Source organism: Lagopus leucura, unplaced genomic scaffold (assembly GCF_019238085.1).
Source record: "Lagopus leucura isolate 7727_CA_CO unplaced genomic scaffold, USGS_WTPT01 Super-Scaffold_100002, whole genome shotgun sequence".
Classification (NCBI taxonomy): Eukaryota; Metazoa; Chordata; class Aves; order Galliformes; family Phasianidae; genus Lagopus; species Lagopus leucura.
The window spans coordinates 8,454,255-8,477,044 of record NW_024962263.1 but is presented as its reverse complement, the minus strand read 5'-3'; the positions used below and the strand labels follow the sequence as shown (position 1 = coordinate 8,477,044).

Sequence of the window (22,790 nt, the reverse complement as noted above, 5' to 3'; positions counted from 1 at the left end):
TGAAACAAATTTTGCTCACTTACAAAAAGAAAAGAAAGTATTAGAACCTCTCAGGAAATAAGGAAAAGCCTATGACCTATGGTAACTTTTATCCTCATTTGCTTAACGCAGTTATGAAAAACAAAATTATCATGAGGTTGAAAATGTGAAAAAATACTGTGAGCTCTGTTTATTTGTATTGGTTTGTTTGTTTTATAAAACGTCTTCTTGCCCAATTGCAGCGATAATGATTCTCAAAAAAGCTCGGGCTGGAAATCTGAATCCTAAGCTTTTAAGTCAGAGTCTTCGCCTGGCTACACATCAACCAAAAAATGGAACAACAAACTCCAGTCATGATGATGCCACATCACCACAAAAACAGAATGAATGTATTTGAACTGCAGCATCTTTGCCTCATTCAAGAATTTCCATTAGGTTTTGTTTAAACTGTACAACCTTCTTTGTACAGCACGCAGAAAAGAAAGAGGCTTTCTTTTCTGAAAATAAAGAAAAACAAAACAAAACAAACTTTTAAAGCCAAAACATTCAGCTTAATCCATCTTTAAATCCTATTACTCATTCAACAAATGACAATAGTAACCCTTAGTGGTCAGAAATGAAGCAATACACTGCAGAACAAGCAGTGTATCCTCATGGTTAGGGTAGCATCAGGTTAGAAAATCACAAATTCCTCTCTTTGTGCACTCAGGCATTTACACACCAATCTGGCACATCATTATACCCATGGCAAAATGTTGTCAAGATGCCAGAATAACATAAATGAGAGTCAGACCCCAGACGTATAAAACAGACACAGTTACTTGCACCATCACCAGCACAAAAGCAAAGAGGTTTGAGGTGGATTTCTTTGGTAAATTCATCTCCTTTATTTTTGTGGTGTTTTGTATTCATTTTGGACAATGGAACATACAGGCATTTCTATTAAAGAAAAATAAACTAAGTTATGACTTGCATCTAATTGCATACCCTCTCCAGTGCCTCAGTGTGGCACTGCAGCGGGCACTGCAGAAGAATGTTATATTTACACAAAGATACTGCTATTGTCATTTGGTTTTGAAGCTTTTTGTTTGCTGTTTATCATTGCTGTTGACCCTTTCCCTCCCTTCTCTGACCCCTCAAAATCTCATTCCGCTTGTGCTAGTTTTCATCACAAATATTCATCAGAGCTATCCGATGGGTTGATTTAACACTGCATACAGAGAGATTAACACCAATGAGACACTGCAATAGATGTAAAAAATCGCCCCCGTATTATTTAAAGGCTGATTATAGATCCTCAGGCTGGATGCATACATGAGTGACAAGAATCCTGCTACACATGCCCATGTTTTTGAGTGTAAATGTGGTAAGAGGAAATTGAGGGTAAAGGCTCCAAAACAGTCATAATGCGCTGTGATTTCATTCTCACTCACACACGTGTTTATACTTCTACTTGTAAAAACCCAACAAGAAAATATTTTGAATATTTTACTATTCCTGGGCCTCCTTTGCTTTTAGTCACACAGTGTAACATCCAACTGCATGCCTTGAGAGGTTTTGCAAGAGCCTCCATGGCAAGGAGGCCACAAAGCATGGCCTGTGCAGATTCCTGCCACCTTGGCTTCTGCCTTTGCACAACTAAGGGACTCCATAGCAGGAATTGGCCATTTCAACCTGCTGTCAAGCTTTTTAGTACTTTCAGCAGTTCTGCTCTCCCCACACTGCATAATGCACTGTCTCACTCTCAGTTAGTGGCCAGTTTACAGCCTCTTCCTAGCAGCAGTTCCCAGACCTGCAGAGTGGATTTTTTTTTGAAGTGCTTGTTCCAGCTGCCTGAGCGGAGGCAGCTCCCATTTTTGGGACCCTCCCCATTTCTGGGGGGAATTTCTGTTCTTCCCTCTTCAATACTCAGATGTAACCAGTGAAGATGACTCATGAGTACTCACAGTGCTTCTTTCTCATGAGCACTACCCCATACCTGCGCCATAGAGGGTGCATCAGCCACTGGTATGTCTCTGGACCTTTTCCCATCTCAAAAGATCTTTTTCTCTGCACTGGGACAAGCAGTGAGGTTTTGAGGACACTAGACAGACATTTTCAAGCAGAGGACAATGCCAGCAGCAGCTACATAAGACCACCCTATAGAGGAAGGCCTTAAGGCTGTATGTAACGATGCTGCTTTAAATGTAGTGCTTCTGTTTGAACAGAAGAAAGAACCAACAAAGTCTGCTGCATGCTCCAGGCTGCAGCTGGGGTATCTGAGAGAGGTTCTGCAGTTCTCAGCCTATAGAAATACTTGATGAATTTTGCAGGGCTCTCCATAGGTTATATTAGAGTCGTATCTTCCTACAAAGTCAAAGGCACTCAATGTTATGAGAGTCCACATAAACACACTGTGACTTGAATGTGAGGTGGGATAACATTTTTTATTGAGGAAAGATTCCCATCTGTTTCAAACACTAATAGTTATATGAACCACCTCAAAAGCCACTTTGAAAGACACTAGCTCTCAAACAGCAAATCAGCTAACATTTTCCAAGATGTTGTTCAAGCTGCAGTACACATTGCTTCCAACAATGCCATTTATAAAAGAGTAATGAAAGGAACTACTCTATAAACCTTTCCTTAACAGCAGGAGGTCTAAAGCTCCCAGGTTCACAAGCCTTTAGTTTATTTGAAGCCCATCAGACTTCAGCAAAGAGGAAATAATCAAGAGTAGAGTAATCCTGAAGAAAAAAAAAAAAAAAAAAGCTCAACGAGACATTATCAAGTATGTTTTTTTCTCTATCTATTTTGACTTTGAAAGAGACAGAAAACAGCTTTCTACCTATACTGTTTTATTTCCTGCTTGTTAAATAGAAATGCAAAACCCAAATGTGCTCAATAAAGCTAAAACAACATCTTTCTTTGTGAGCTAGTGAAGTAAGGATCCAGTTGGCAGCCTTGCTCTCTCAGGCAAGACCCATTAGTACAAAAGGGGGGTTATCTGGGAAAAAGTCTAAACTACAAGTCCTAAGTGGGTAATCTCAGCTGCAAAAGAAAACAAAGTTGAAAAGGTTTTTATGCCGTGATGGAGTTCAAGCTCCAGGCCTGCAGGCTACCACTACTTGGAGTGCTTCTGATGGGATAATTTTCTGTGCAGAAAGACTGATTTGTCAAAGAATTTCTCCTGTCATGGCCAATGTGCCAATTTCAATGGCCATTCATCTGACAGGAGCCACAGAACTTTCTGAGATGTTCTAACTGACCAGCTGCTATTTCCTATTTTTAAATAACCCTTCCTGATGACTTTGCCCAGGCAAATGGCCCAGAATGCCAAATGGGCTGCTGTGGCTTGGGGAAGATCAGGTCCTCAAGGTGCCCTTTCCATTTTCCCCTCTCATTCTGGGGATTCTTTGGTCCTCATACCTTAGTATAGCACAGTTTTTTTTTTTGTTTTTTTTTTAACATGTTGGTATTTGTGTCACTGCATGAATTATGCACATTTGGGGCCATACTCAAGGAGCCTGATGTGTAAATAAGGCCCAGCATTTAGCCAGTGGGGAAAGATAAACTCATCAGAAGATCCCAGAGCTATTAGGCACAGAGAGAGGTATCCAAAGGCAGCAGGAGGCTCTAGGATTATTGCGGGCAGCATATTGTCTGAATTGTTCTCATTAGCACCAAGATGTGGTCAGGCTCAAAGTTTGGCCTCATCTTCATTCAGAGCGTGCCAAAGATAGAAGCTGGTCTCCTTTTCTCTTGGTCATCTTGCTATACCCCCATGAAAAGTTCAAGATTTTATTTCAGAAATGTTGATTATTAAAATTAGTTCTATTTTGGACAGAACTGAGAAAGTTTTGAAACAGTATGCCCATGAAGCCTTTTGTATTTATAGGTTACCTGAATGGCATAATTATCCCATTCTGACCACTTGACCTGACAGATTTTCCATTAATATTAATGCTCATATCCTTGTACATATAACTCCCATTTAACTGTTTAGGGTAATATTTTGCACAGCTTTCAAAATACATGAAAAATCCAGAGGATGTGACCACATTTCACAGGTCAGTAGTTGGGATAGTAGGAGCTGCTGAAGGGGAGCAGAAGGAACACACTCGCTCAGGGGCATTTTAGCACTCTTGTGATACGATACCCATATTCATCAACATGCAACAATCCCCTCTCCAGATGAAAAACGCTACAGATCATGTTCCTAATAAAACAGTCAATTTGCCTCCTTCTCTTTTTTGTTGTTGGCAGGAATTCCTTACAACCTTACCTCCCTGGGGCATAGCTTCCTCTCCCACTTTGTGGCTCAGGAGAAAACAAGGCTGCATGCAACAACAAAGTCTCGCTGGCTGGCCTCAGAGACACTTGTGCCAGATTTCAAACAGACCCAGGAAATAGTTATTATTTTAGAAGCCTTGATAATCACTAAGATAGAAAAACTGTAGTGGATGAGAAATTTACGATCCCTTCAGAGAGCTCTAGCAAATAAGATCTGGACAAATAAGCTCTGGTGAAAGCTGTCAAGTGTCAGCAGAGGAAATCTAACTCAGCATCCAATTCTGTTCAGCTTGAAAAGGTGACTATTTCAAATCTCGAGCCAGAGCTCGGTTTTGTAGCCCATTCTGTGGTCGCAGACTGGCGTATCTTAAACCAGGATAGATGAGTGTATATAAGCATATTGAATTCTGTAAGACTTATTTTCAGACAAAAATTTACCTGTAAAATTGGGCACAAAGATTATTTTGGTTCAGGTTAAGACATGAAGAGGGCAGGCACATATGGGCCTGAAAACAAGTGTGTATCTTTGATAAACTCACTGCGTGGACAGATACAGGGGCAAGACTTTAGCCTTTGCATTGGCTTTCCTGCAGCTACTCCTATATACAGCCAATATTTGTTCAGTTCCTGCTATATCCCTCCTGTCCCATTCATTGGGCTGGAAATTTCACTTTACTATTGTGTCTTCAATAGTCCCTGCTGTTGCTGCAGGATTTTTGTATTTAAAGAAAAAAAATACCATTTAGTCCCCAGAACATTTGAAAGTCATTACTAGAAAGCAAAATAATTGAAGTGCCAGTTTTATAACATTACTCAAGTAGTCTCTAATGCACTTAATGCACTTAATGCACATCACTCTCTGGTAACAAACTTTTGTGTGACAGTCAACAATACACTAGTAGACCTATTTCCTCTTAAGGAAAAAACTTAAAACCCAATCTGTGAAAACATGCTGGCAATTATATACGTAGTTGGCACATGCACCTCATACAATCACAAACACAAGCTTATAATCATGTGGTGATCCACATATAATGGGAACATTAGCAGAAACATTTGAATTACCCCACTTTCCTGCCAGGATCAACGGGCATCTACACTACCCTGCCCAAGCTCAGCGAATAAGTAATGCTAAAGATGTAAGAAGCTGAGATGGACTCAGTAATTACAGAAGATCGGGGATTTTAAAGATCATATCATTGCCAAAAAAAGAAAAAAAAAAAGAAAAAATCAATATATTAAGGAGGAGAAATCATAAATAATTAAACAATATTATCTTTTAATCACTTACACCTACCTGTAACTGACAAAAATACAATAACTTTCTCATAATACAATTTTCTTCTTAAGCCCCATCTGTTAGCAATTACGCTGTCTTAAAATCATCAGGGTTGATCTTTCATGCAACGTTTCTAGTCGCTGTTTTAACTGTTTGAGTGTTCTCATAATTCAGGTAAGTGGCAAATTCTAGTCAGAATCATGCTAAGTGACTAGACATAGAGATACTGTATGCACCAATGCTTGAATTATACGCTCCAAGAGAATAAATGAGAGCAGAGTCAAAGATATTAATGCAACCATGTTTATAACACTACACAACTACTGTACAAGAGACCTATTGGCTGATTCTATTTTGTGCAAAAATGAAGAGTCAGCTGATTTTTGTTACAAAGAATAGAAATCACTGTTGTTAAATAAGTGACTATCCTGGGGGTTTTCAGAACTGCTCACATCATACATACTTCATCCTCCAGGAGGAGGAGGGAGTTGCTGTATGAATTACTCTTGCAATATTTCATAAGCTAGTAAATTTTGTATGGAAATTATCCAGCTTGATGAAAATGTCTGTATTTCAAACCTCACAAGAGTCTGATTTAGAAGAGAAATAGTGCTCGTTTACTGCAGCTTCATTGAAGACAAAGATGGAGAGAACCCGAAGTGTTGAAATGTTAACATTCCAAGAAAACTAATTATCATATTTTCACTTGCAAACTTAAAATCTGCTGCTAATTAATCTCTGTGGAAAGGATGTGTATGAATCAAATTATAATGTAAGTGAGATTATATGGGATGAGATGTATAACATGCCCTGCCACTGAGGAGAAATGAAATGGATTGCTTGCACAGAAATGACAAAAAACACAAAGAGCTTGCTCTTCATTAGTGCACCAATCTGTACGAGCCAGCTGATGACAGATTCACCCCAATGGATTGTTCCAAACCACCTTGGATTTTCAAAAGTTTGCCTGTGGTCACAAATTATCTGGATGCAAGGAGAAAAAAAACTACTTGACTGAGCAAACCTTGATGTGGCACTTGCAGAGTTCTGTTGTGAAAACCTCTTGAGGGCAATCAAGTGCCATTAGCACGTGTCAATAAAGCTTCCCATGAATTACTACAAAAATTACAGTTAAGTGTACTCCTCCTCCATCACTGTCCAACCTATCTGACAAAACAGTTTGGATATCTGTTGAAGTATTACAGAAATTAACACCTTTCTGCCAGTATAGTAATCAGAAGGATGTCAGCAGACAATTAATTTTTTCCACCTGCACTAACACCTTTATATAATTCATGTATTGATTATAGGATTAAAATGATTTGTTACCATTCAGTCTGGAAATCCTATATTGTGGATATAATAGGGATAGCGAAGGAGCCCTGAACAAATTAGTTCTTGAAGATGGAAACAAAATACGTTTTCTAAAAACAAGATTGTGTCTACAACCCTCCCTAAACAAATTCCATGACTACATCATTTCATTTTCAATGTATAGCCTTATCATATATCAAATGAAAATTAAAAAAAGAAGCGATGTACGTAACCTTGCCTCTGCAGAATTTATCTTTTTGAAATTCTATTAATTTGTTGCCATGTGAGCTTCAGATTCAGAGCAGCTCACACACCTATTTGTTCTTTCATCAGTTGTTAATTGCTGTTTCCTTAAGAAGGATACAACACGGCCTCAAGAAAGGCCTATACAATTTCACTCTACTGGCTCATTGTAGTTCCACTTGTCAGACATAACTACCCAGGCAAAAGAATCTATCATTTTACCTACTATGCATCACCTTCTTTATTGCAGCAGATGAAACATACACAATTTGTGACAAATTAATAATCAACTGTTGTGAGATTTTAATGACATACCCGGATATATCCAGAAGAATTGACCATTCCAAATGCATCCAGCCTTCTTTTTTCCTTTTCACTTCCCTGTGAACTAAATACTCTAAAAGAACAGCAAGTGAAGTGCTTCAGAGCCATTTGGTCAATTTGATCCTACACATTTCAAGAAAGGCCTCAAAGTTTCATAGAGAATTAGTATATTTTAAAGTTAAGAGACCATGGAATGCTACGCTCTTTTTCGGACCTTACATTTTGCTTTATTTTTCTAACATTCTATCAGTGGGCTGAGCTTTCCCTCTGCTCATCTCATGACTTTCAATCACCATTCAATATTCAAAAAAAATATAGACTCTGCCTTCAATAATTTACCCCAGATGAGAATCTGATATTAAATACACAGATCACAAAGAAGTTCAGTGAGACGTGGCCCTATTTCCTCCCTTCTCCTTTGCTTAGACAGATAGAAACGCTGGCCCTAATGAAGTCAATGTTGGACCGCAAACCAGTAAAGTTTTCCCTCCAACCATTTCTGTAGCAGAAAGATTATTATTTTTTATTACCTAGATTGTCATCTCTATCTGCTGAGCAGAATTGTCTCAGAGTAGCAGAGTTTAGTGGTACTAGTTAAAACAACTGTGCGTTAGCCCAGATAAATCTAATGGTTTATTCATACTGGCTAAAAGATCAAATCCCATATTACTGCTAATATTTCTGCATATGCTCAAAACTGGCTTTACTGCTTCTTACTGATCTCCTATTGTACTCTCAGAGCTCAAAAAAAACCTTTTAGATTCTGGGTAAAATCCAAATTGCTGGAAACAGTGTGTGGAAATCTCCAGTGAGTGGTTTCAGAAAGTTATATAGCATGGGTTATGCTTAGGAAAAAGCTCGATCATGAACTCACAAATTGCTAGGATTCCCAAAGATCACCGGAACTAATTTGGGGAAAAGAAACCACAAGCCACAATTATAAGGTCTTATCTTTCATCACAGCCATCTGTTGTTTTTGAAGACATTAAATCTCATATACACGGGGTGATAGAACTTAAACATATAAGGTACAACTCACCATTGGGAAGATTTTTGTGAAAAGAAGAAAAATACAAAGAAAATTAACACTTTCTATTCTTTTGCTCTCTCAACATGTTTTCATTTGTCCATTTGCAGCACAGTGATCTCTAACTTGGTGATATCATCTTTAATTTGTTAAGAGGAGCTTTCTCTTAGTGCGACCAGAAGTAACACAATTGTGTAACTCTTTTCACATCACCTTGTTTTACCTGGCATCTCTGTTCTAATTCCTTTTCTTCAGTATCGTTGTGTCTTCTTCATAAATTCTGAGACAACTTTCCTTTCTTTTCTCCTTTTATCACCTTGTGCTTTGCTGACTTTTCCTTCAGAATCCCACAATTCTGAACTACGTTATTATTCTTTCCAACTCTTCCTATCTTTATTCTACCTAACTATTATTACTGCCCAAAATAACAACCATCTTTGCTACTTTTCACCTGTCTTTTGGAAATCATGTTTCCTGCAAGGCAATGGAAACACTTCTACTTGTGTCCGTGGGTAAGATTTATCATGCAACTACAGAGATATCAAATTTCAGATAATCAAATCTGTTTGATTCAGTCAGACATCCTTGCCCTACGTTTGGCCTAGTCTCACTATCCATTCCTACATACCAGTTTGCTCAAAAACCAGGAATGCAATCCACTAAGAATAGCACTCAGCCTTCAAACAGAAAACACACCAATTGTCCTCCAAGCATATTCACTAGCTATGTGGAGACTCATTAGGCTTCATCCAACAGAATGAAATGTTCTCCTTGCACCAAATGGGTTAAAGCACTTGCGCTCTGTCAGATCAGCAGTTCTTGCAATGCTAACATGTCCAATACTGGTTTCCTCTCTGCCACTGCTGATTGCACTAGCAAGGGCAGGATTTTGCCCTCAACTATTCACAAGTAATTAATGCATTATTGAACAGGAATAAATAGATAGCAATTAAATAACAAGTATTAATGACTTATTTATTAACATATTAATAGTTGGCCTGAGAGTAATAAATGCAAATTACTGTAAAGTGGTACCAAAATTGTGTCGATAATAGGCCCTGAAGTAATCTTGCGTGTTCAAGATAATTACAAATATATTTTCCTTTCAAAAAACTACTGCCGGGTAATTTTTTATGGTTTTCTATAATATCATTTTAGAATTAGAAAATGAGCTCTAGTCTCATTAAAATTATTTTGCAGTGCATCAAGCTTTACTTGAAGTGTAAGTTTCACATTATCTTTTTGCCTATACAGCTTGCATTTTTTCAGAAAGCTACTCTATGTGCAAGGTTTTTGAGTACATGCTTGGTATACTAAAGGTGTTGTTTCAGCTTAGTGCTTGTCTAACTTTCCTTGTCTGTAGCACTATGCTAAAAGTCCTAATGCAAGAAGAGGTGGTACCCTGCAGTCTAAATCCCATAAAAATTGATAACAGTCAAATTTTTCCCTTCCCAAAGTGATTGCTTGACGAGAACAGCGAGATATTGTCACTTTAGGAATATCTACCAACAAGAAAAAAGCTATACTGAAATCCTGTTTTTCCACTGATCAATGGTGGGTCAATGGATTGCTATTTATTCTTGGTTCTGGTATCCCCAATATGGGATAACAAAGTTAACATATGCCTACCTCCATAAAGCTCCATAAATGGTCACATCCATCTCTCTATCTGTAACAGGATGGAAGGTGGGAGCTCATGCTTCCCCCTTCTAGAAGGTTCACAGGACACAGTTGCTGCAAATGCTTCTGCCTGAATTTGTAGGTGGCATTTTTACTTCTTTGCAGCCTGCCTCATTAAATACATTGTCGATGACTTCTTCCAAAATAATCAAGTGTGTTTCTGTGCTGTGCCGGGCTCTGGTGGCTCTCTCCCCGCAGTGCATTCCAGACTGCTGCGTAAATGTGATTGTGGCCATGTAATCTGTGTACCTGGAAATATAATTCGTTTTGTTGCTAATGAAGGTCCTACGGCACAAATTTATTAAGGTATACTTTTCCATGGGATAATAATTGGGTCGATAATATTAAACTCATAGGCTCATTATTTAATTGCAAGGGCAGATTATGAATACAGCTTCTAAAATGTATTTTAATGAAAAACACTACATCCTGACCTAATCATATCAACCTTATGCTATCTAATTAAGGATGCAAAAAATCATTAGAGTTGCAAAATATTAGTTCCAGCTCCATCAGGCTGCTAGCTGCCCCTTCATGAATATATATATTTTTTTACTCTATGATAAATACTTAATGAGGTAAAAATGACAAAATTTGCATGTAGGCAAATTAGTTTAATAGAGTGATGTCTTCCTGGTCTACAGAAAGTGACCTTTTTCCTATCAAAAGAATGACTAAAAATACTTCGAAATGATGGCATGGATGTCATTCCCCAGATGACAAATCGCTTCTCTGAACAATATAAAAATTATAAAATGCAATAACCTTAAATTCTCATCATACTGTAAATGTGTCCTCTGCTCCTGCATTTATCAATTTAATAAAAGGAAATTAAGCATATTATAAAATACCCATTTATGGGGCAATTTTTAATCCAGGGAATAAAAATGAGAAGCACATGGTTAATAGCAAGAAAATACTGCAAAGACACAGGCCTATTTTTTTCCAGAAGGTTTGACCGACTATTTACTTGAATGACCTCCATTTAAAACATATTTTTTATATGGAGCAATATAAGATATGCTCACGCTTCTCTTTTTAAAAATTGCTCACAGTTAATTTGGTATCTTATTTAAAAATTAACACATTAATAATGCACGCAATAAGGCCTAGTGATGTGTCTTCCATACTGATTACCTTGTACAACTAGACATACATAAAGAAAGAGACAAGACAAATACCTTATGCAAATTCATGGCAGAAAAAAAGGATCTGTGAGTATCTGCAATGCCAAGGAATATGAAAGACCTGAAAACACAGCTCTTGGTCTTGCTGCATAGGGAGAACTTATTTCAGGAGCAGAACATGTTTTTACTAGAAACCTAGACTTGTCAAAGAAGAAATGAAATTGGTCCAGTGGTCCTCTTTTCCACCAAAATATAAGCAAAAGATTGGAATGGAAGGGGGACATCTCACGTTTCTGGAGAACATTGTTTTTTTTCCACAACATTCATGCAGATAACTCAGGAGTTCGGGGCAGAATTCTCCACTCACAAGTTTTACCTATTGTGAGGCAGATTCTGAGCCCAGTGGGGGAAATAGGAGAATCCTACTGCTCATATTGATTGCAATAGCACATCCCACAGAGAACAGGAATGTTTGACACTATCACAGCTTTGCTTTTAGCTAGGGCTGATATAAAGGAAAGGCATGACAATGATGAAGATGCAGGCAGAATAAGAGTCAAAAATTTGGGATCTTAAGACAGAGATTAAAGCAGGCATCATCCTACTTTGCTGAAATGAGATAGCATTGTTCTCTGTGCCACACAGAAGTGTCCTCTTTCTGCTCTGATTGCACCTTTCTGGCTACTGGATCTGACTGGGGCTGGGTCCACATTTTAAAGGATCTCAGAGCAAGTTCAGGTCCCCTTCGATGAGGCAAAACTAGATGCTTACTTTATGTCCATAGCCATCATAGCCATTGGTCACGTTTCATAATATACTGTCATGTTAAATATGATACCATGCTGTATTTTAGCAGTGGACGCTCCAGATTTCTGTCAGTCATGTGTGGACTATTTGTGTATAGAAAAGCAATTTTTATTTCCATTCTCTTCCATTTGTTTTTTACCCCCATCCTTTCCTACTTGTCATTTCTTTTATCTTTTTTTTTTTTTTTTTTTTTTTTTTTTTTTTTTTTTTTTGTCACTTAGATCTTTAAGCACTACTACAAGAAACAATCTGCTGGTAATATCATTAGAAACGTACTCAATACCTAAAACAGAAAAGCAGTTGTTTGCAGTTGCCTTATCCACCACCTTTTCCATATGGTACTGGTTGTCCTGGCATGTAAAATGAGATCCACCATATATTTTTTGTTTGACCTTACTTAACATCTAACAAAGGTAGTAGTAACCAGTCATTAATAGCTTTGTTTTGACTTTCTGCAAAAAGTTTCTAAGTGGGGAAAAAAAAAAAGACACAAAAAGCTTATTTTCTTGCTGTTATAAAGCAAATAAGTACTATCTGTATAAAAACTGGGAATGTCTGAGGGAAACGGCTGTGGAAGTGCTTTCCCTCCCCCATGCTGAAATGCAGCTTGGTGCTCTGCAATTCAGGAAAAACAAAGCTTACTGAGTATCTGCTTTTTCATTCAATTGGCACATTCACCTTTTTATTTTTCCTTGCAGGGTCCAAACTGTCATCAAGAAAAAAAGTGGAAAATAGTTACAACTGTACCAGATGTTTATAGCAGTGACAACTGAGGCTATATATTTATATAAACTGCTGATCTTTCAGAGGTAGCTTTAGAGACTTGAAAAACCTGCAGACCCTAATGTGAAATCACTTGTTCCAGTGGGCTAGAAAAGAAAAGAAAACAAACTCAGACATGCTTAAGCGGGAAAATTTCCTTCCTATCTAGAATCTGTTCATTTTTACATTGAAGCAGAAGAGTTGCTGAGCAAAGCTTTGTGTTCTAAGGCAGTCATAGATGTATTAATCCAGTTGATGAGCACGTTAATTATTGTTCAAGAGCTGTTTTTGAGATAGTTCTATGGTAATTAATAATGATGATGCAAAGGTGTCTGGAGAACAAGGAAAAATGTATATCTTGCAGATTACTGACCATGCAGCTTCAGGTGTTTTCAATTCTTTGCAAGCCATTATGATCAGAAGCTTCATTTGTGGATGGGAACCCCAAAGCCAGACACTTTGCAAACACAGGTATAATTATATTTCCTGCACATCACAGCTTTAAATCTGGATATGGGCTTAGAGGCTAGCGTCCTAACAGAAAAGAAAGCAGAATTGTTTGATAACCACAGTAGCTCAGACCAACTTCAGACCTTTCCTAACTCTCAGTGCACAGTTCCAATTCAGTCCACACTTCTGGATAGTTCTAGAAGGGCTGGGAAAGACACTGACTGTCACAACTCCTAACCCACTATCCTCATGTCCCCCTCCTCTGATCAGTCCCATCCATACCCTTCCAGAGAGCAGATTCAAATTGTCTGTAGCATTTCAGTTTGCTGAGAGCTTTTCTAGGATGCTACTCACATTTGAACACATAGCAAGTCTCTGTAACCCAATCAGAAATCTTCAGATGGCATAGATAATTTTTGCCATCAGTGATGCTGTCATCTCTCTAAAGAGATGCTAAGCAGACTGAAATCCCTCAGGATGTTCAGGGAATGGACATACACCCTTCTCTTGAAATTATCTTCTTAAAAAAAAAAAAAAAAAAAAAAAAAGCCCCCACAAATCATTTCCTTATATATTTCTGTCCTCATCCAAGAAATAAAAGAATTTGGACTAGTGATTCATTGACTCTTCTTATCACTCTTAGCCACTCACCATCCGTCTTTCACCATTGATTCCTCTCCACTGCTCAGCTCTTTTCATAATGTAGCTCAGTTCCTGAATGGAAATCTCTAAGTCCAATGGAACGAAGAATGTACCTTCTTCACCATGAATGCGTTGAAATACATCCAACAGCCACCCCTCACTGTGTAGCCTATGGATAGAAATGACATGTTTTTTTCTTTCTGGAAAGGACTCTTCATGCAAATAAGTGTATCTTACCCTTTTGTAGACTTCTAAATCTTCTGGTTATGAGTAAGAAAAGAACCCATAGGTTCTCCAACATATAACTCCTTCCCTCCCAACCTTCTAGGTCCTTTACAACACTTGAGTCAAATCACATAACTGCAAGCAGCAATTTCTTTTAATTGTCACAAGATATTCACTTCCAAAGAAGGTCCTGATCTCCAGAAATGTCCAGTGTTGGTTTTTAGCTTTGGGCTGTTCCCAGTGGTAAAATGGAGAACCTTCAGTTAGGCATGACTGGAAGTCCTGTTGTGCCAGAGTGAAATAATTGGCAAACCACATCATATAGAAAAAGAACTACTCATCATTTTTGAAAACCCCAAACCTGAAGCCTGCACAATCTAAACTTCTCTTGATGTAAGAAAAGTTCATTTTGTTTGTTGGCTTTGTTTTTCTGTGACATTTCTGTGCTGTGGTAGGGAATTGAATAAGCACCACACAGTAAAATTCTCTACCACAAGAAAGGCGTGCTGTGTGGTATTTCTTAATGTAGGTGAAACCAAGAAATATTGTGAGGCTTTTGGAAAAGCCTAGTGTCACATTTTTAGCCTTAGATGAACTCTAAAACTTCAAAACACTGTTGTTTAATTCAAATGGAGCTTCTTTCTCATTCAACTTTTATTCTAAAACCAAAAAAAGATCAGAAAATGTGGAATCTCAATCTTGGATATTGAACTGAGGTCTTTCTTTTTGTACTCCCTTCCACACTCATACTTTGTTACAATTCAGCTATTGCTTAGTGCCAGCCTTAACTTTTCCATCCTTTCCAGAGACCAGCTGAGTAGTCATGAGAAGTGTGGGGATTGCTGTGTGGCTTTGCAAGCAACAAAATACCCAGATTTCTGTGGTGCTGTACAGGTCTTTCATTTCTCAGCAATTGGGAGTGAGCACAAGCACAGCTTCTTTAACCCTCTGAATTCTTGTCAACAAGATCAGAATGAAGTTAGCATTTGCAGTAGCTTTACATCGTGCCTTACAGTGAACACAGTAATTGCAGAGAAGCTCACTCAACAAGCTGTTTAAACAATTCCTCCCAAAATTGAGATTCGGCATGGAATAGAAATAAGGAATAGCACCAAAAGGCCAATTTTCAACTCGATCTCAGAAGGAGCTTTAGCTCTTGCACTCTTTCTATTTGAAACACTTTTTTGTAGTTGCAGCCAGAAATTTGTTTAAGATTCCAAGACGTCAGTGTGGGATTCCCTTACCAGAAGAGGAGACCAGATGGAAGACAACCTAACTGAGATGTTGGTAACCCTGGCAATATAAGGAAATTGGTTATGAAGAAAAAATAAAAAAAAATCCAAAGCATGGAATATAAATCAGTGCAACGTAGAGAAGGATACCAAAGGCATCTTAAAACACATTATAGAATAGTTTTTTTAAAAAAACATTATCAATACCATTCAAGGTGTAGTTCTACATGTTCTACAGCTTTTTTAAAGAAACATTTGTCTCTTATTATCCGGATTACGTTAGATGTTTGTTTTACTACATTTTTGCAAATGCTGACCCATAATTTTGTACTATCCTGTGCTTAGTTGAAAACCTAGTAATCAAGCTGGTGGTCTCTCTGGCCTTCTGCTCATCTTGAAAAATGATTTTGTGTGCTGTTAGTCTTTGAAATTCCAGGTCAGCAATTTCAATGGCTTGCCACTTATCTTGCTAAACAAGAACAAGACCTCACCATTTATTTAAACTCACTTAATGTAACATTCTTATTTTAAACAAAGCAAAATTTAATGCAGTTAAATTACTGTCTATTTGCTGCCATAAACATTTTCTATATGAAGATTTTAAGTGCATGGTAATAAACAATATAATTAACTTTGAATTAATTAGGAATCGTGAAGCCTATCTTCCAGCTTTGTTCCTTTTGCCCAAATGTACTCAGCCTGCTCCTGATACCTGATTTTACTCTCCTTTTTTTTTTAGCATTATCATTAATAAAACACTTGTTGTATGTGCACATGGCTTTTACAGATACAATAGTAATAATTTATATTGCTAATGTAATAGAGCAAAGCAAAATTCATATTCTACTTCCTAGAGATATGAGAGACCCAGTAAATCTTACAAGTTCCTTAATTTGTCAGAAAGAATCACAAAATAAGATTGAAGTGGCTTACTATCCAGAGTAAGATTAAAAAAAAAAAAAAAAAATGGATTTCTAAAAAATTCACAGACAAAAAACTGAAGAGAAGAATGCTTACAACAATTTACTGCTCCCTTATTTCTTCCTTTCACACACTTTTTTGGAAAAAAAAAAAAAAAGCTGTAAAAAAATTAAAATCATTTTGTTGTTAACATTGAAAAATGTAGAATTTTGAGGCTTTTCCAAAAAAAAAGAAAAAAGAAAAAAAAGAAAAAAGAAAAAAAAAAAAAAAAAAAAAGAAAATAACAAGAAAATTCAATACCAGGAAATTTAGACATAAACACTTTCCAGCAGACACTTTCAGTTTGAAATAGGTCTGCATTTTCTCACAGTGCAGAAAACATTTCACCAACAAATTACTGACTGTTTCTAATGCCTAGTGGAATTCAAATGAAGGAACTGCAAGAAATGCTACTCCATTTTTTAATAAAGTAATTAGAATATCCCTCCTTCGCAGATGTACTACAGACTCTCAAGTTATCCAAGAAGAGCCAGTTATGCTGAGGTTTGCTGTTTTATGAAGACACAAGAAGTTGCCTGTTATCTTGACTTTCATAGCCTATTATCTTGATTCTCATAGCTTCCCAGTTGTTCATCAGTGCTGCCAGGAAGCTCTCTAGCTGCGGCAGAAACAGGCATTTCCCCTACTTGCTTTGGCATTCTGGTGAGTTCATGGTTCTTACCCCCTTTTTTGTACGCTACTGAACAGCTCTGCTAAATGGCAAATGGCTGAGTAATTCTAATCAGTGGAGTTAACTCTGCCACCCAGCTCTTTCCTGTGGTAGGTTTCTTCAGACACAGAAGACATCCCTCAAGATTTGTACTGGTTCACCTTACAAGGGAAGGGTGTGGTGGTTGTAATGGCAAAAAAAACATGTTTTCTGAGTCCAGCAACATTCTAATGTTTGAATATCTTTGGGATACAGCATCTGGGGATGCTGTATACCCCCACCAAGGGCAATTATGGCCTTGTTTATCATACTATTTTCTCTTACAAACAAAAGCAAATATCAATATCTAGGGAACACACTTAAGGTTATGAATTGATGTTTTCCTTAAAGATATTTGAAATTGTTTTAACGTTATCATTAGTGGATAACATGTTACTGAAGAGCCCTAGCCAGGTCTAAGTTTCTTACTGTGCTAGGCTGTGGACAGACAAGGAAGAAAAAGATAAAAAGTTGATCCAATTTCAGAAGCTCACAGTATAAATTTACTCTGCATGCTCTCCAGTATTCAAAATGTTTCTTTTTATAATCAAGCAAAAAACTTCAAAGACCTTATGCACTATAACAGATTTTGTTATCTTCCCTTAGCTTTCGTATTTTGCTATGAATCATTTTAAAAATGCAGCATACTAAGACAACATTTTTCCCCCAGTAACATTCTCTCCCCACCCCTTTATTGGAAAACATTATGGGAAAATTGATCCAGAAGGAAAGGAACCTTTGATGATCTTGCACCTGTTCCCCAGACAATGAAGATGTTGGTAATATTCTCATAAAAACCTGCCTTACAAATGTTTTAATTTAAATTAATTTTCCTGAGTAATAAACGACAGCAGCTAAAACTTATGAAGCTATTCAAAACTATTAAGTCGATGATTAAGAAGGCATTAACATCTCAAAAACTAATTAACTAGACTACCAGTTCGTTGGAGTTGTGTACAGCTTCCAGGAAAGCAGGAGCTTTGAAATACTTTGCAGAAATGTAGATTGCCATTTATCTTTTTCTGCCTGCTGCAGTGGAGTTTGTGTGAGAAAGACCGAGGGATGGTTCTGTCAAATGGAAGGAGCATACTGAGCTTTGCTATTCTCACACCTGCCTGGATTTGCCTCTTTGTACAGATTTTTATTGGTGCTTGCTTGATAATCGCTGCAGTGAATGCAATGCAACATTCAGTTCTTTATTAGGTAATATATTAGACAATCTTTCTCATTTGCTTCCAGCGTCCCAGACCTTTCCCTACTGCCTGTACAGTTAATGGTATGTGCCAGACGGGTGGCAGGAAAGGCAACTGGTCAAATTTCATGATGAACAGAAGTCTATTAATATTGCTAACAGACAAAAATCAAGGAAAGATTATTCAAATTAAGTCATGTCATGCACCAGGTTTAAGCCTCATCAGGTCAAATATCCTGCATCATCCCATGGACATAACAAGTCTGGGGGCTGCTGTGTACTCAGGGAGAGATTTTGTACTTCATACCATACGTAACTTTCTAAAGTTTTTCTGTTTCTTGCAAAAACCCTCCTAGGAAGTCTAATGAACAGGTTTTCCAAAGTACCTACATGTTAAGGACACACACTTCAGAGCTTACACTTTGAAAACAGACACCACTGTTAGAAACCAGTGGAACAGAGTCTCGTAGACACTGTGAAAACTCGTGATATCAGTAACATTCCCTTTGAGATATGGCTCCATCTTTCACTCACTGTCCCTACCGGAACTAACCCCACCTTGACTGTCTGCAATTTCAGGCTCAGTATATGTGACACTGAAACATCTTTTCTGATGTCACCTTATTTTATCTTACAGGAGAAGGAGCCTGAGCCTAAGCTCTTACGGGAATAATGAGATAAAAAGACATACCTTAGAAAGTAAAGGTACAACACTGTCGATGAGATGATGAACAGGACTGTATAAAGAATCACAGTGATTAGTGCACCAGAAACCCCTGATTCCTCCGATCTTAGAAACACCCAGTAGAGCTTTGCAGCATCAGCAATGGGTTTCTCTACACTGTATGCAAGTCGCTGCCGTGGGAGAAAAAAGATGAACATAAGAAAACGCCAGACTTAATTAGGCTCTGTACATGCAGACACAGAAGAACATGAATTTATTTCTAAAAGTTTAACTGTAATTTGTGGGACATGCATCTTAAAACTTAGCATACTATTTGTATATAAGGAGTTAATACTCATAGAATGAAAATATTAATTTAATTGGGGATAATGTAGTTTGCGTATTTTTTTTTTTTACAATGATTCACAAAGAATGGTGAAAATTTCACAGCGCTCTATGCTTCAATCTATTTCCAGTAATATACAGGAGAAGGTTTTAAAAAAATCTATTCCCCCCCCCCCTTCCCCCTCCCCCATATCTAATTCTTGAGTACTAACTACTGTATTGACATATTATTGCCCTCTGCTGGATCAATTTAGAAGAATTCAACTACATATCACAGGTCTTCTACTACTCAGAGCTAAAATAAATTCTTCCATTCACGTTTCTTTTTTTTTTTCTTTTTGAAAAGTAACACGATTCATTCTAAATAATGTTAACACATTTTGCAAGGACATATGAAACTGCAGCACCAAAAACTTCCAGGATTTATCTCTCAGAGAGGGAGTTGGTGACCTTTAGGATTCAGGAACCAGCATATTCTGGAGCAACCTGCCTGGACAAATCCGTAGGGAGTCGAAACTTTCTCCCTATTGTTGGCCACCTTTGTGGTGACATGCATAGTAAAAGAGCAACATTTACAAGTCCTGTGATGAGCTATACATGGAATGTGATTCTTGACTGTACTTTTGTTCTCTCTCCACCCTTTGCAACACTGCCAGGTTTCTGTAATGGAAATTACAGGACCCAGGAGACCAGTAATAGCATATAAAAAGTAGTCACTAGTTTAGATCTGTCAGTATTCTTAAATAAATAAATAAATAAAAATTGTCTCTTAGTTCTTCTTTATCTCCCTGTTGTCCTCTCTTCTTGGAGGGAAAAAAAAAAGCCTTCATCTTCTTACAAAATCAACTGTCTACCAAGGAAAACCCTCTGCAGAGCAGTCACGTTCTGATATGCCTCCAGAGAGGCAAAGTCTGAGTGGCAAATAAATTTCTTTCCTATCCAAACTGTCCTTTCTGAAAAGGCAAAAACAGTCTGGAGAAGTGCATCTCTTTATCCATATTTTTTGAATAATGAATATTTTTTTGTGGTCTTCAAAGGTACAATCCAAGAAAGGCGCCTTCATTTTAAATTGTTTAAGTAGCATTCATTGATAGCGTTCATCAATATCTGTCTTAGGTACTTGTCACAACACACAGTGATGGTTGTGTGAGCACTTCACAGTCTGTAATGTTTTTTAGTATGACACACATCTGTATGGGTGTGAAGAGGCGTTATTCTGAATTTTACAAGCTGTGCAAAGTGGCTGATCCTAGGAAAAAATCTGTCAGAACTGGACCTTGAGCTGATTTCATCACAATCAGGGACAAGTTTCTTATGTCTAGAATGATCTGCCTGCAAAGCAAACCTGGGATCACACATTTGACATGATATCTTGAAATATGAGCTGAAATCCCCAAACATTCAATTCTTATCTGGTCTCTCCTTAAAAATAAAAAAGTAGTAAATGGAGAAACTTTTGTCCCCAGGGCTCTCCGTCATCTTTCATAAGTATTAAATCAATTTAGAATAGTAAAATACACTCCAGCACTAAAATTACTCATATTACCACAGCACAACATTTTTTCAAAACTTGCTCTAAAATAGATTGGCAAGTAAGTCTGAAATAGCTGCTGAAAGAATGCCAAGATTAAAAAAACATACAAATGCATGACCAAAAACACATGTAAGAGACACAGTTTCATTTTGGAAGGGATACACACATTATATTGTGTAATATTTGAACAAATGAGTTTCTCCCAACGATAATCTCTGCTGGTAAAATTGCCAAATTTTCAGTATGAAGTACAGAGAGAGTTGTGCCTTTTTAAACCCTATAACAAAAAACTCAGTAACTTTATTCATATCTCACATTTCCCTCTGACCAAGAAAAGAAGCTGTATTTGAAATTGGTAACAAAGCCAGCCTGACTAGAACCAAGCACAATTCAACAGAAGTCAAAGGCAATGATTTTCTCAATGCAAGTATGGTAATGACAAGGTAGACCTAACTCAGCATTTCCTTCAGATTTTATGACTACATCAATATTGGGCAGAGGGGAAGAAAATCTTTTTAAACACTGAGATATTTCTAGCCAATATATTGGTGAAAAAGAAACATATTTCTCCTTAGGAAAAAAAATTATTCATGATAATAATCACAACTGAAACTCAAATCTTTGCATGGCTTGCACCATTAAAAACAAATAAACATTAAAAAAAAAAAAAAAAAAAAACAGGCTGTCCAAGTGAAAGCTACAGTGTGTTGCCACATTAGGCAGTTTAGGCATTAGGCAAATTAGGAAGTTACCTCACAAGAAGCTCCAATTAAACTTCTTGGGCAGCTAAATTTTAATGTTGAAAAGCACAGCAATCAGAAGCAGCACGTAAACAACAGAGAATCACATTTTAAAAGGACTTCTGAAGAGCAGAGCACAGATTAGTAGACAAGGAATCATGAGACATGCAAATACCAGATCAGTGACAAAGATGGTGGATTACTGCTTGATTCGGAGCAGAAAAAGATGTCACTGAAGGCAGGCAGAGGAACAGCAATAGCACAGAAGCTTACAAAGGCTTGCAGCTCCCTGTGCCCACTGATAGGGCCCACTGTGAGACCTGGATCTGAAAGTCATATTCTGAGTGATTGGACACTGACACAGCAGAGGTCTCCTTGCCACCAGTGTATAGATGGTCTATGCAGCCCATATGCAGGCGCAGGTGGAGCTGGGATCTTTGCTTTCAAGACTTTGCACAATGAGGGTATTTCTTTGTATCTTTGTCTTCATGCCTGTCCTCATGGACACCTATCTGGAGTACTGTGTCCAGGCCTGGGGTCCTCAGCACAAGAAAGATGTGGAACTGTTAGGAGAGTCTGGAGGAGAGTCATAAAGATTATTAGAATGCTGCAGCACCTCTCCTACAAACACAGGCTGAGGGAGCTGGGGTTGCACAGTATGGAGAAGGAAAGGCTCCGAGGAGACCTCACTGCAGCCTTCCAGAACTTGAAGGGAGCTTATAAATAGGAGGGGTACTGACCCTTTAACACAGTTTGATAGTAATAGGAAATAAATAGAGGGAATGGCTTTAGACCAAAAGAAAGGAAATTTAGGTTAGAATTTAGTGATAAGCACTGGCACAGGCTGTTCAGAGAAGCTGTGGGTACTCCGTGCCTGGAGATGTTCAAGGCCAGGCTGGAGAGAGCCCTGAGCAGCATAAGCTGGTGGGTGGTAGCCCTGCCCATAGCAGAGGAATTGGAACTAGATGATCTTTAAGGTCCCTTCCAACCTAAACCATTCTATGATTCTGTGACCTTACAGGTCTTCTAGATATGCCAGAAAAGAGTACTGACCATCTCCCATGTTGGAGAAGTGCATAACAACATGTCCATTTTGTTTTGCTAGTTTTTTTCAGTTTTTTTTCAATGCTCAGAAAAAAATCTGAAATGCTAATAATCATTAGCCTATCTATCTCCATTAATATCCAAAATTGAAATAATCCTTTTCAAAGCAGATGCAATTATTCCAGCAGTGGATTCACTTTCTCATCTCCATATATGGCTCATGCAGTGATCTTTGCTTT

General features: G+C 37.7%; 1 long non-coding RNA gene across 1 annotated transcript; it reads right to left on the bottom strand.

Moving 5' to 3' along the window:
- Positions 1-10,249: 10,249 nt before the first annotated feature.
- LOC122179226 lies at positions 10,250-18,961 on the bottom strand. Its single transcript, XR_006178593.1, has 3 exons — positions 18,916-18,961; positions 13,916-14,075; positions 10,250-10,367 (listed from the first exon to the last, which is right to left on the bottom strand). It is a non-coding gene; the product is annotated as an uncharacterized LOC122179226 (long non-coding RNA).
- Positions 18,962-22,790: the final 3,829 nt, after the last annotated feature.